Source organism: Muntiacus reevesi, chromosome 2 (assembly GCF_963930625.1).
Source record: "Muntiacus reevesi chromosome 2, mMunRee1.1, whole genome shotgun sequence".
Classification (NCBI taxonomy): Eukaryota; Metazoa; Chordata; class Mammalia; order Artiodactyla; family Cervidae; genus Muntiacus; species Muntiacus reevesi.
The window spans coordinates 47,122,958-47,135,448 of NC_089250.1; the positions used below are offsets into that span (position 1 = coordinate 47,122,958).

A 12,491-nucleotide genomic window follows, 5' to 3' on the forward strand; every position below is an offset into this window, starting at 1 on the left:
TCCCACTCATCAAAGTACAGATGGGGTGAGTGCTTCAAACCCACAGTGTCCCATCATTAGAGGAACTAGGATGAATGAAGCTAAGCAGTATCAAAACTGAGTGTTTTGGGTATAATAAGAAGACTGGAATCCCAAATTTGCAAAACTTAAAAATGTCAACTCTCTTTTAAGTAGGAAGCAAATGATAATACCTCTCCTGGCTATTTTAAGATTTGAAATAAAAATCAGTCATTTAAGTGATGACAAATCTGTTTCACTTTGCTAGGTAAAGACAGCTTATGACAAATCCCTGTTTTCATAAGCCCTGTTCTTGAAAACCATCAGTGTATGTAAAGGGCCCGGGAAAGGGTCTCTCTAGGGGAAAGTGCACAGGAACTCCGTGAATCTTATTTATATGCAGATTTTATTCAGCAGGATCTTATTAACATGCAGGTTCTAGTCAGCAGATCTGGGATGGATGTGGAAACCCTGCATTCCTAACCAACTCCAGCTGATGCTAGTCTTCATCTTATACTGTTAAAGTCACAACAGCCACTTAAAAAACTAGCTCCAGTACTCAGTTCCTCCCTTCAACCTAATTAGATCAGTATTAAGCTGCTACTGCTTTATATTATATATACTATATATATTATATATATTATATATACTACTGCTGCTAAGTCACTTCAGTCGTGTCCGACTGTGCGACCCCATAGACGGCAGCCCACCAGGCTCCCCCATCCCTGGGATTCTCCAGGCAAGAATACTGGAGTGGGTTGCCATTTCCTTCTCCAATGCATGAAAGTGAAAAATGAAAGTGAAGTTGCTCAGTCATGTCCAACTCTTAGCGACTCCATGGACTGCAGCCTACCAGGTTCCTCCATCCATGGGATTTTCCAGGCAAGAGTACTGGAGTGGGGTGCCATTGCCTTCTCCGAGTATTAAGCTAGGAACTCTAATACTTTGGTCACCTGATGCAAAGAGCTGATTCATTTGAAAAGACCCTGTTGCTGGGAAAGATCGAGGGCAGGAGGAGAAGGGGATAACAGAGGATGAGATGGTTGGATGGCATCACCGACTCGATGAGCATGGGTTTGGGTGGACTCCAGGAGTTGGTGATGGACAGGGAGGCTTGGCGTGCTGTGGTTCATGGGGTCGCAAAGAGTCGGACATGACTGAGCGACTGAACTGAACGAAGCTAGGACCATGGTGACCTCTGAGGAACATTATTTTTAATATTAAGCACTAAATCCTGTGGATAGAGGAGCCTGGCAGGCTCCAGTCCATTTGGTCACAAGAGTTGGACATGACTTAGTAACTAAACCACCAACCACTAATTTTAGTAAAAACTCTCAAGAAAGTGGGCATAGAGGAAACCTACCTCAACATAATAAAGGTCATAAATCAGAAACCCACAGCAAACACCATTCTCAGTGATGAAAAGGTGAAAGCATTTCCCTGTAAGATCAGGAACAGGGACTTCACTGGTGGTCCAGTGGTTAAGAATCCACCTTGTAATGAAGGGGACATAGGTTTAATCCCCTGTAGGGGAACAAGATCACACATACCTTGGAGCAACTACTGAGCCTGTGCACTCCAGAGCCTCTGTGCCAAAACGAGAGAGCCCACGTGCTGCAACTACTGAAGCCTGCATGCCACACCTAGAGTCCCTGTGAGGCAATGAAGGATCCCACGTGTTGCAACTAAGACCTGATGCATATAAATAAATAAATAAATAAATAAATAAAGATCAGGAACAAGACAAGGGTGCCCACTACAGCCACTTTTATACAACATAGTATTGGAAGACCTAGCCACACCAATAAGACAAGAAAAAGAAATAAAAGGAAGCCAAACTGGAGAGGAAGCAGTAAAACTGTCACTGTCGGCAGATGACAGGACACTATATATAGAAAACCCTAAAGATGCCACCAGAAAACTACTAGAGCTAATCAATGAATCTGGTAACATTGCAGGACATATGTTTTATATATATATATAAAACATATATATGTTATATATATAACATATATATATAGCTTTCTCTATATATAAACATATGTATGTTTATATATATATATATATATAGAGAGAGAGAGAGAGAGAGAGAGAGAGAAATCTGTTGCATTTCTGTACACTAACAATGAACTATCAGAGAAATTAAGGAAACAATCCTACTTACCACTACATCTAAAAGAATAAAATACTTAGTCATAAACCAACCTAAGGAGGTAAAAGATCTGTCCTTAGATCTATTTACAAGACACTGATGAAAGAAATGGAAGATAATACAAACAGATGGAAAGATATACCATGTTCATGGGCTGGAAGAATTAATATTGTTAAAATGACTATACTATGCAAGGAAATCTACAGATTTAGTGCAATCCCTATAAAAATACCAAAGGCATTTTTCACAGATCTAGAACAAATAATGTAAAAATTGGAATGGAAACACAAAAGGCCACCAATAGTGAAAACAAGCTTGAAAAAGAAGAACAGAGCTAGAGGAACCGTGCTTCCTGATTTCAGATTACACTACAAGGCTACAGTACTCAAAACAGCATGGGACTGGCACAAAAACAGACACTTAGATCAACGGAATAGAACAGAGAGCTCAAAACTAAACCCACATGCTTATGGTCAATTAATCTACAGCAAAGGAGACAAGAATATACAATGGAGAAAAGACAGTCTCTTCAATAAGTACTACTGGGAAAACTGGAGAGTTACATGTAAAAGAATGAAATTAGAACACTCTCTAACACTATATACAAAAATTCAAAATGGATTAAAGACCTAAATGTAACCAGAAACCGTAAAACTCCTGGAAGAAACCATAGGCAGAACACCCTTTGACATAAATGGTAGCAACATTTTTCTTTTTCTGTCTTCTAAAGCAAATGAGAGAAAAGCAAAAATAAACAAATGGGAGCTAATTAGACTTAAAAGCTTTTGTACAGCAAAGGAAGCTATAAACAAAACAAAAAGACAACATATAGAATGGGAGAAAATATTTTTAGAAGATGTGACAGACAAGGGATTGATTTCTAAAACATATAAACAGCTTATACAGCTCAATTAAAAAAACCCTACCCACTCAAAAAATGGGCAGAAGACTTAAATAAACATCTCTCCAAAGAAGACATATAGATGGCCAACAGGCACAAGAAAAGATGCTCAACATCGTTAATCACCAGAGAAATGCAAATTAAAACCACAGTGAGATACAGTCTCATACCTGTCAGAATGGTGATGATCAAAAAGACTAGAAATAACAAACGTTGGTGAGGCCATGGAGAAAAGGGAACCTTCAATACACTGTTGGTGAAAATGTAAATTGGTGTAGCCAGTGTGGAAAACAGTATGGAGATTTTTCAAAAAACTAAAAATAGAGCTGTCATATGAACGAGCAATTACATTCCTGATATATGTCAAAAAACAAAACAAAATAACAAACCAAATAATCCCCCAAAGCACCAATTTGAAAAGATACAAAATATACATATTGTAAAGATATTATTTACAATGGCCAAAATATGAAGCATCAACATATGAGTGGATAAATATATGGAATGGGATGTTATTCAACCATAAAAAAGAATGAGGTTTTGTCATTTCCAACAACATGGATGGCCTTAGAAGATATTATGCTAAGTGAAATAAGTCAGACAGACAAATACTGTATGATAACACTTATATGTGGAATCTAAAATAATAAACTACTGAATATAACAAAAAGGAAACAGATATATAGATAGAGAACACATATATAGAGAAAAACTAGTGGTTACCAGTGGGGAGAGGGAAGGCTGGAGGGGCAAAATAGGGGAAATTAAGAGCTACAAACTATTATGTATAAAATAAATAACCTTTATAGCTTATAGGATATATTGTACAACACAGGGAATATAGCCAATATTTTAGAAGCATAAATGGGGTATAGCCTTTAAAATTGTGAATCACTGTTGTACATCTGTAACTTATAATGCTGCACATCAACTATATTTCACTAAAAAGTAAAAAAAAAAAAATTATAAAAAGCAATAATTAAACCACCAGTGTCACTGTTCACATTTGTAAGCAAAAGAGAATCACAAGATAAATGCTGCAAATCTGAACAGGCTTAGAACAGATTTCATTTGCTCCACTCAACTTCAAGAGTTCAGAGGTGACTAGAAGGATCCTAATGTTTGCACCTCCCAATGCACAGAGGAGCATACAAGACTTCTTGCATGGGCAGTGTCATGCAATGATTATATTGGGCCTAACCACCTCACTGTCATCATCAGCCTCAGGTGTTATTTGTTTACATCATTCAGAGTGATGTACTGGGGGATAACCACTATCCTTGTATTATCTCCATCCTCCCAGCAATCCCATTTAGAAATGAGGAAACACAGACTCAGAAAAGCTAGGTAATTTTCAAAAGTCACACAGCAAGTTAGATCAGGGAGTGCAAACAGAAATTCAGGATCTAACTCCAAACTCTCAACCAGCACACTGGGACACATTCTCGATAATATTACAAAGTTAATATGAAATACAACACTTAAAACTAGGAACTAAATTCTCAGTACCTTCACCAAACATTTTAACTAACATAAATCTTTCCCAGTGAGGAGACAATAAGCATACCTCTTTCACTGTCAAATTCTTAACATGGTATTGAAGTATTTGACTTTAAGGTCCTTACAGCTTTTTAAATGCTATGCTTTGAGGCTTTGTTATTTAAAATGTTTTGTACACAAAGAAAATAACCTTACTTTTAAAATGACTCCTCACTGCCTGTTTTGGGAGCAATCAGACAGGATTTTTCTTACCTAACCTGGGCAATCAAAGTATTTCTCATTTAAAAAACAGGCAATAGGTGGTGATTCCCTTACAACGAAATTCAGGCTAAAATGAGACAATCTGGTTTCCCCACATTCCGCTCCTATCTTTTCTGCGCCTTTCCTTTCGAGAGTGAGCTTCTGCAGCAAGCTGTTGCTTGTTGAGGAAAGCCTCAGACTTCGGCTGGGAAAGCAGACCCAGTGTGTTAAGGATCAGAAGAAGAAGCAAAGCGCCCCAGCACACCTGCCTTCCCTGGGGAAGCCCAGGGACCCACTTACGGCGGTCCATTATAGAAAACTCAGGCAAGACAGACAGACACAGGCAGACAGGGAAATAGACCGAACGCTTCCTCTGGAAGAACAGAGAGCGAGTGGGTCCGAAGGCCACTGGCCTGTCTTTTGCCAGGTATGCAGGGTCCTGGGGCCCTGGGCAATGTGGTGGGTGGGTAGAAACCCCTCCCCACCCGTAAGGTCAGCACCGCGGCTGGACTGAGAGTTTATTTTGCGCAGCCAGATGCTCAAGGTCGGAGAAGGTGGTCACAAGCTGATCACGCGATTTTTAATTCAACAGCTATTTATGTGCAGGAAGCCGCAGAAAGGCAGGAGCGGGGGTCTGGGGAACCAGCGGTGCCCATCGCAGCCTCCCTTCCCCGCCGGGGCCCAGCTCCTGGGCACTCACTTCCTTTCTCAAGCCTGCGGCGTGCGGTCTCGCGGCCGGGCACGTGTGCCGCTGCCCTCCTGGAGACGCGGGCAGAGGCCACCCAGGCCGAGCCGGGGGCGCGCGGTGGCTGCGGCTGCTCCGCGAGGTTCTGCGGGCGAGTGCTGCGCGCGGACCCGCCGCCTAGACTGGCGCCCGCCCCCGCCGACTGGTCTCCGCCCCGCGCGGCCCTCGGGGCACGGCCGGCCAGGGCGGCGGGCAGGCGGCAGCACGACCAGCCCCAGCCTGCCAGGTCCCGCTGCGCGGGGAGGGGGCGCTCTGCAGACTACGGACAATCGGTGGTCCCTGGGCTGCCGCGCGGCAGGACAGCGGGGAGAACCGGGGCGTATGCTCCGATCCACGCCCCTCTTGTGACCTCTCATCCTGCCTACCCTCCTGTAGACCGCCTCTCCTTTCCCGGTTCCCCGAGGCCCGCCCGGGACTAGCCTGGTGATTAAGGTCCTGCTACTTTCCCCGCCCTCCGGGTGTACTCGTCACTCACATCCCGGGTGCGTCCACTTCCTCCGAGCCCTGGCTCCAGGCGAGAACAACCGCCTCCGCTCCAGAGAGCCCGGAGGACCTGTGGTTGCCAGCTGGAAGAAACAAACGTGGTTCATCTCTGAGTAAGAGGGTGTGTAAACCTCTGAGAAGGGCGAGGCGCCCCAAACGCGCACGTTGGAAGATCCCCAGGCAACCTAAGGCCGCTCCCCTCGCTGAAGTCTGGGTGGCTCACCTCAGATTCACCACCACCCAGCCTCGCCGCTCACCTTCCTGTCGGATTCACTTCCGAAGGAAGCAGGAAGGGTGGGTGACCTTGGGCAATTGGCACACCTCTCCAAACCTTTCGTTGAGTGTTTACTACGCACCAGGCCTGAGTCTGAGTTTTGAGGATACAGGGTCATAAAACAGGAAATTATAGTTTTCTCACTTGTGAAATGGGTAAAGGGGTGGGATTCCCACCATCAGAATTTCAGTCCATGGAGGAGTTTCATGCAGTAATACAGTCTTTAGCGGTTTTCATCAAGCACATGAAGCTTCCGGTAACTTATATTTAATTTAAAATGTTGCAAAATCTGGAAGTGGAACCCTTGTTTTTGCTTGGTATTACCATATTCAGCCGTTAATATGGTTCTGAAAGTACTTTACATTTAATTTAAAAAGGCCAGTTGAACAAACATCAGCAAATATGGGGTTTTAGAATTAAAATGATTAAAAATTTGAAACTGAATTTCTTAATTTGGCAGTTTGTGAACTATAGGAATGTGGTCAATTGTCATCTGGTTCCACTTTCTTGCATACCTAATAAGGCTTGAGCAAATAGGCACTTATTTGGGGCAGAGAGTGTCTAAGACTTGCTTTCTGGACACTGTGCGTGACTGATTAGACTATAGACTGTCTTCAGAATCTTGGACACAATAAAAAAAGTGGTGATGGCTTTCTCTACACCAAATTGGTTTTCCATTTTAGTTGAAAATATCTGGATTGCACTAAAGAATTTAACTGGTGTGCTGTCTTCGGCAGCACATATACTAAAAATTGGAACGATACAGAGAAGATTGGCATGGCCCCTGCGCAAGGATGACAGGCAAATTCAGGAAGCGCCCCATATTTTTAGCAACAAAGGATTAATCTCAAAAATATACAAGGAACTCCTGCAGCTCAATTTCAGAAAAATAAATGACCCAATCAAAAAATGGGCCAAAGAACTAAACAGACATTTCTCCAAAGAAGACATACAGATGGCTAACAAACACATGAAAAGATGCTCAACATCACTCATTATCGGAGAAATGCAAATCAAAACCACAACGAGGTACCATTACATACCAGTCAGGATGGCTGCTATCCAAAAGTCTACAAGCAATAAATGCTGGAGAGGGTGTGGAGAAAAGGGAACCCTCTTACACTGTTGGTGGGAATGCAAACTAGTACAGCCACTATGGAGAACAGTGTGGAGATTCCTTAAAAAACTGGAAATAGAACTGCCAAATGACCCAGCAATCCCACTCCTGGGCATATACACCGAGGAAACTAGATCTGAAAGAGACACGTGCACCCCAATGTTCATCGCAGCACTGTTTATAATTGCCAGGACATGGAAGCAACCTAGATGCCCATCAGCAGATGAATGGATAAGGAAGCTGTGATACATATACACCATGGAATATTACTCAGTCGTTAAAAAGAATTCATTTGAATCAGTTCTAATGAGATGGATGAAACTGGAGCCCATTATACAGAGTGAAGTAAGCCAGAAAGATAAACACCAATACAGTATACTAACGCATATGTATGGAATTTAAAAAGATGGTAACGGTAACCCTGTATGCAAAACAGAAAAAGAGACACAGATGTACAGAACAGACTTTGGGACTCTGGGAGAAGGTGAGAGTGGGATGTTCTAAGAGAATAGCATTGAAACAAGTATACTATCAAGGGTGGAACAGATCACCAGCCCAGGTTGGATGCATGAGACAAGTGCTCAGGGCTGGTGCACTGGGAAGACCCAGAGGGATCGGATGGGGAGAGAGATGGGAGTGGGGATCAGGATGGGGAACACATGTAAATCCATGGCTGATTCATGTCAATGTATGGCAAAAACCACTACAATATTGTAAAGTAATTAGCCTCCAACTAATAAAAATAAATGAAAAAAAAAAAAAAAAAGAATTTAACTGGTTTTAAACTTTCTGCTTGGCCTAAATTCCTTTTTAAGCTTTTAATTGAAATATACTTTTATATGCAAGAACACAAATCTAGAATATACAGCTGATGAATTTACACATGCTGAACATCTGTGAAATGGACATTCAGATGAAGAAACAAGACATTGCCAGTCCTCAGAAGCCCCTTAATCTCACCTTTTAGTTTTTAATACTACCACCACTCACCAAGAGTAGCCGTTATCCTGACTTCAAATCCTTAAATGGGTTTTTGCTGATATTTGTACCGTATATAAATGGAATTGGATGATATATACCGTTTTGTGTCTAGTTTCTTTTGTTTAGCATTGTTTTTGAGTTTCATCCATATTGAATGTCTTAGGTTTTTTTTGTTTTTAGTACTTCCTTATTATTGTGATAGAAGTTCAACTCATCCTCTAAGGTTCTGATTTACAAGTGTATTAAAAAGTATATTTTGGACTTCAAAATTTCATAATATATTAACAAGCAATGTTTGCTTGAATTCCTCTTAAAAACAAGCAGAATCAACAGTTTGAGTCAGTTATTTAATCCACACATGTTCATCAAACAATGAATAAGATTATTTATTCATTCATCCATGGTATTACTGTGAGCTAGACACTGAAACAAGTGTTGAAAATACTCAGATTAGGCGCAGACTTTATCTTCAGATCCTAAGGAATATGGAGGAGTGGTATGTACCTCTCCCAGGAGTGTGACATGGTGGGGAGCTTTAGAAAAGTCTTCAGAGATGGGTTTTGAGATGGAATTGGAAGCTTGATAGTTGCCTATAACAACCTGTAGTTTCTAGAAAACAGTTTTAAGGTATATTTTTTAAATAGTAGATAGTTATTGTGCTTCAGGAAACATATTTCCTCATCTCAAAAATTTCCAGGTTCACAATGCAAATATTGAAACAATAACTATTATCGGATATTTACCATACTGCAGAGTTGGACTAAGAATCATTACCCTCAATAGGAAATTAGTCAAGTCTGCATTATCATGTGGAATATAAGTGTATAACAGAAAAGAACAAATCTGAAATATACAGGATAGCCCATTTTCAAGGCTCTTCCTCCCTTTAAAGATATAACATTTTTCACTCATGTAGAGACAAAAAGTTGTGAAACAGAGGTTTACAGGAACCTTGTTGGATATTTACAGAAACATGGTGACCTGACTCACTTGGACAGCTGCAAGCACAAAGAATTCTGGTACCAAGAAGTTTGAAACAACCAGACACATGCCTCCTCTTTTAGGATAAAAGAAGCCTGAATTCTAATGCTGGGAAGATGGTTCTTTGGATTGCTAGTCCATCATCTTCTTAACATGCTGACTTTCCAAATAAAGTTGCTATTCTTTGTCCCAAAAGCTCATCTCTTGATTTATTGGCCTGGTGCATGGCCAGTGGTATGAGCTCAGACTTGGTAACAAATACACTGGAATGGATGATTGATGTGGCCATGTTCTTATTCACTGAACAGAAAAGGGAAATAAACCAGTAGAGGGCCTTTGACCATCCTAGCTACTTTAACTTGTTAGACACAGATGACCTTTTTCTGCTATTACCTTTTCACTTCTACCAAATGAGCCCTCAAAGGCTCACATGCTTGACTTAAGGAAAATGAGAAAACTGCTAGAAAGAGAAAAGGGAATGTTTTCCTGATTGATGGCTTTATTTGACAAAACAAATAAGCCATTACCCAATGTAAATTTCTGTATTGCGCATTAAGCTCATAAATGTGTCACAGGTCTGACAACTAAGAAATGGCAACAGTCACTGAAAATGTATTTTTGTTTTCACTGAGTCCTTGAGACTCAGTAGCTGTGTTCATGTTTGTGTTCTATTTAATGCAAAAAAAAAAAAAAAATCACAATGTGCCTATTGCAGCTACACCCTCCTTTCCAGTTGGCTGGGTAATAAGTGCTTTCTACGCTCAGGCAAGTTCTAAAATGTTCTCCCTGAGTGGGCAAAGAGGTATGTCATGGTCTGTGGACAGGTACCAGGTAAAGATAGTGAGGAAGGGCAAAGGAGATCTTGTTGGAGGCCACTGTTGAGTGAGAGGAGCAAGAAAGATTGTGCTTTCCTCCTTCTCTTTCCCTCCTTCTTTCTTTCTTCTTCCTTCCTTTGTTGTTACTGTTGTTCAGTTGCCAAGTTATGTCCGACTCTCTGCGACCCCATGAACTGCAGCACGCCAGACCTCCTTCCTTTGCATCCATTTAATTCAAAGGGTGCAAAAGAATACACTCTGATAACTGTCTTCATCTTCTCTTGATAATATTAAGTTCCCTTCTCCCGAGAAAACTGTTACTAGTTTCATCTTGAACCTTCCAGAGATAGTCTGAGTGAGTAGACTATTTAGATTTTATACAAGAGGTAATATTCTATACATATATTTTTTTTTCTGTGTTTTGTTTTTTCACTTTAAAATATCTTAATAGTGGACCTCATTCTTAGTCATCATTGCCTACTACCCTTGGAAAGTCTTCTTTACATTTGTAGAAATTCGTTCAGTCTAGAAATCAGAACTCGAATTTCCAACTTCTTTTGCAGCTGGGGCACAGGCCTGCGATCTAGACCCTTTTGCTCAGGTACACACACGCACAGCTTTAATTTGGAAGTGAGTAAGATGCAAAGACAAGATGTATTTGAAGTTTCCACACCTAGTAATCATAGGAAAGAAAGGATTATAAAATAAGTGAGTAAAAGTTTGATGAGAAACAGGATATTTGTAGTTTCAAAGTATCTCCCTATGAGATACATAATAATTTTAGAGTGGAAAAAACTGGTAGTTATCACCTTAATCAAGTGATCAAAATAAGCATCATCTTTAATAATGCATACTGACCTTGCATACCTGAGAAGACACAGCATCACTTCCATGGTATTCTTGCCCCAAATATATAACTTCAATTTGATCATGTAAAAATATCAGACAAACCCAAATTGAAGGATAGTTTACAAAATAAGGGGCTTCCCTGGTGGCTCAGAGGGTAAAGCGTCTGCCTGCAATGCGGGAGACCCAGGTTCGATCCCTGGGTCGGGAAGATCCCCTGGAGAAGGAAATGGCAACCCCCTCCGGTACTCTTGCCTGGAAAATCCCATGGATGGAGAAACCTGTAGGCTACAGTCTATGGTAGGCTACAGTCTATGGTAGGCTACAGTCTATGGTAGGCTACAGTCTATGGCAGGCTATAGTCTACGGGGTTGCAAAGAGTCAGACATGACTGAGCAACTTCACTTTCACATTTTTTACAAAATAAATCATTAATATTTTTCAAAAGTGACAATGAGAGACAGAAAAACTGAGACTGTGTCAGGTTGGAGGAAAACAAAGAGACAATTAAATACTGTGTGAGATTTAATCCTGGAACAGAGAGCAGATATCAGTAGGGAAAGTCTGTGAAATGTGAATAGGGCAGTGGATTAGTTAACAGTATTATTAGAATGCTTAATTTCCTGATTTCCATTATTTTATTGTGACTATGTACAAGGGTATACAAGTTCTCTGTGTACTTTTCATAACTTTCCTATAAGACTAAGATTATTCAAAATGAGGAGAAGGAGGAAGATAGCAACAGGAGCACGCTTTGACCCTGAAGCAACTCACTGAGAAGAGAATTGAGGCTCTGGATCCAGCCATGACCTTCCAGTGAGCAGGGAGAGAAAATGTCCTGAGCAGGTGGTTGGTTGTTGTAACTCAAGTTTTTTAAAAAATTAATTTATTTTTTAATTGAAGGATAAGTGCTTTAAAGAATTTTGCTGTTTTTTTGTCAAACATCAACACGAATCAGCTGTAGGTGTACATATGCCCCCTTCCTCTAGGACCTCCCTCCCACCTCCCTCCCCATCCCACCACTCTAGGTTGATACAGAGCCCTGATTGAGTTCCCTGAGACATATAGCAAATTCCCCTTGGCTATCTATTTTACAAATGGTAATGTAAGTTTTCATATTACTCTCTCCATACATCTCACCCTCTCCTCCCCTCTCCCCGTGCCCATAAGTCTGTTTATGATGTCTGTTTCTCTGTTGCTGCCTTGCCAATAAATTCATCAGTAGTATCTTTTTAGATTCCGTATATATGTGTTAGAATATGATATTTATCTTTCTCTTTCTGACTTATTTCACTCTGTATAATAGGCTTTAAGTTCATCCACCTCATTAGAACCTACTCAAATATATTCTTTTTAATGACTGAGTAATATTCCATTGTGTATATCTAACACAACTTTATCCATTCATCTGTCGATGGATATCAAGGTTGCCTCCATGTTCTATTGTAAAAGTGCTACA

At 40.8% G+C, this 12,491-nt stretch overlaps 1 protein-coding gene and 1 non-coding gene across 3 annotated transcripts in view; one reads left to right on the top strand and one right to left on the bottom strand.

Annotated features, from left to right (window-relative positions):
* FERMT1 (FERM domain containing kindlin 1) overlaps window positions 1–6,088 on the bottom strand; it is a 57,561-nt gene extending 51,473 nt beyond the window's left edge. The window contains exon 1 of one of the 2 annotated variants that reach the window (XM_065921478.1): window positions 6,011–6,088. The gene's annotated coding sequence lies outside the window, so the exon portion shown is untranslated. Of the gene's footprint in view, window positions 1–5,490; window positions 5,956–6,010 lie in introns of those variants that run through there. The other variant, XM_065921477.1, reaches the window with a different exon arrangement.
* Window positions 6,089–7,013: 925 nt separating this feature from the next.
* LOC136162072 (U6 spliceosomal RNA) lies at window positions 7,014–7,121 on the top strand. The gene has a single exon (XR_010661923.1). It is a non-coding gene; the product is annotated as a U6 spliceosomal RNA (small nuclear RNA).
* The last annotated feature ends 5,370 nt before the right edge of the window (window positions 7,122–12,491 follow it).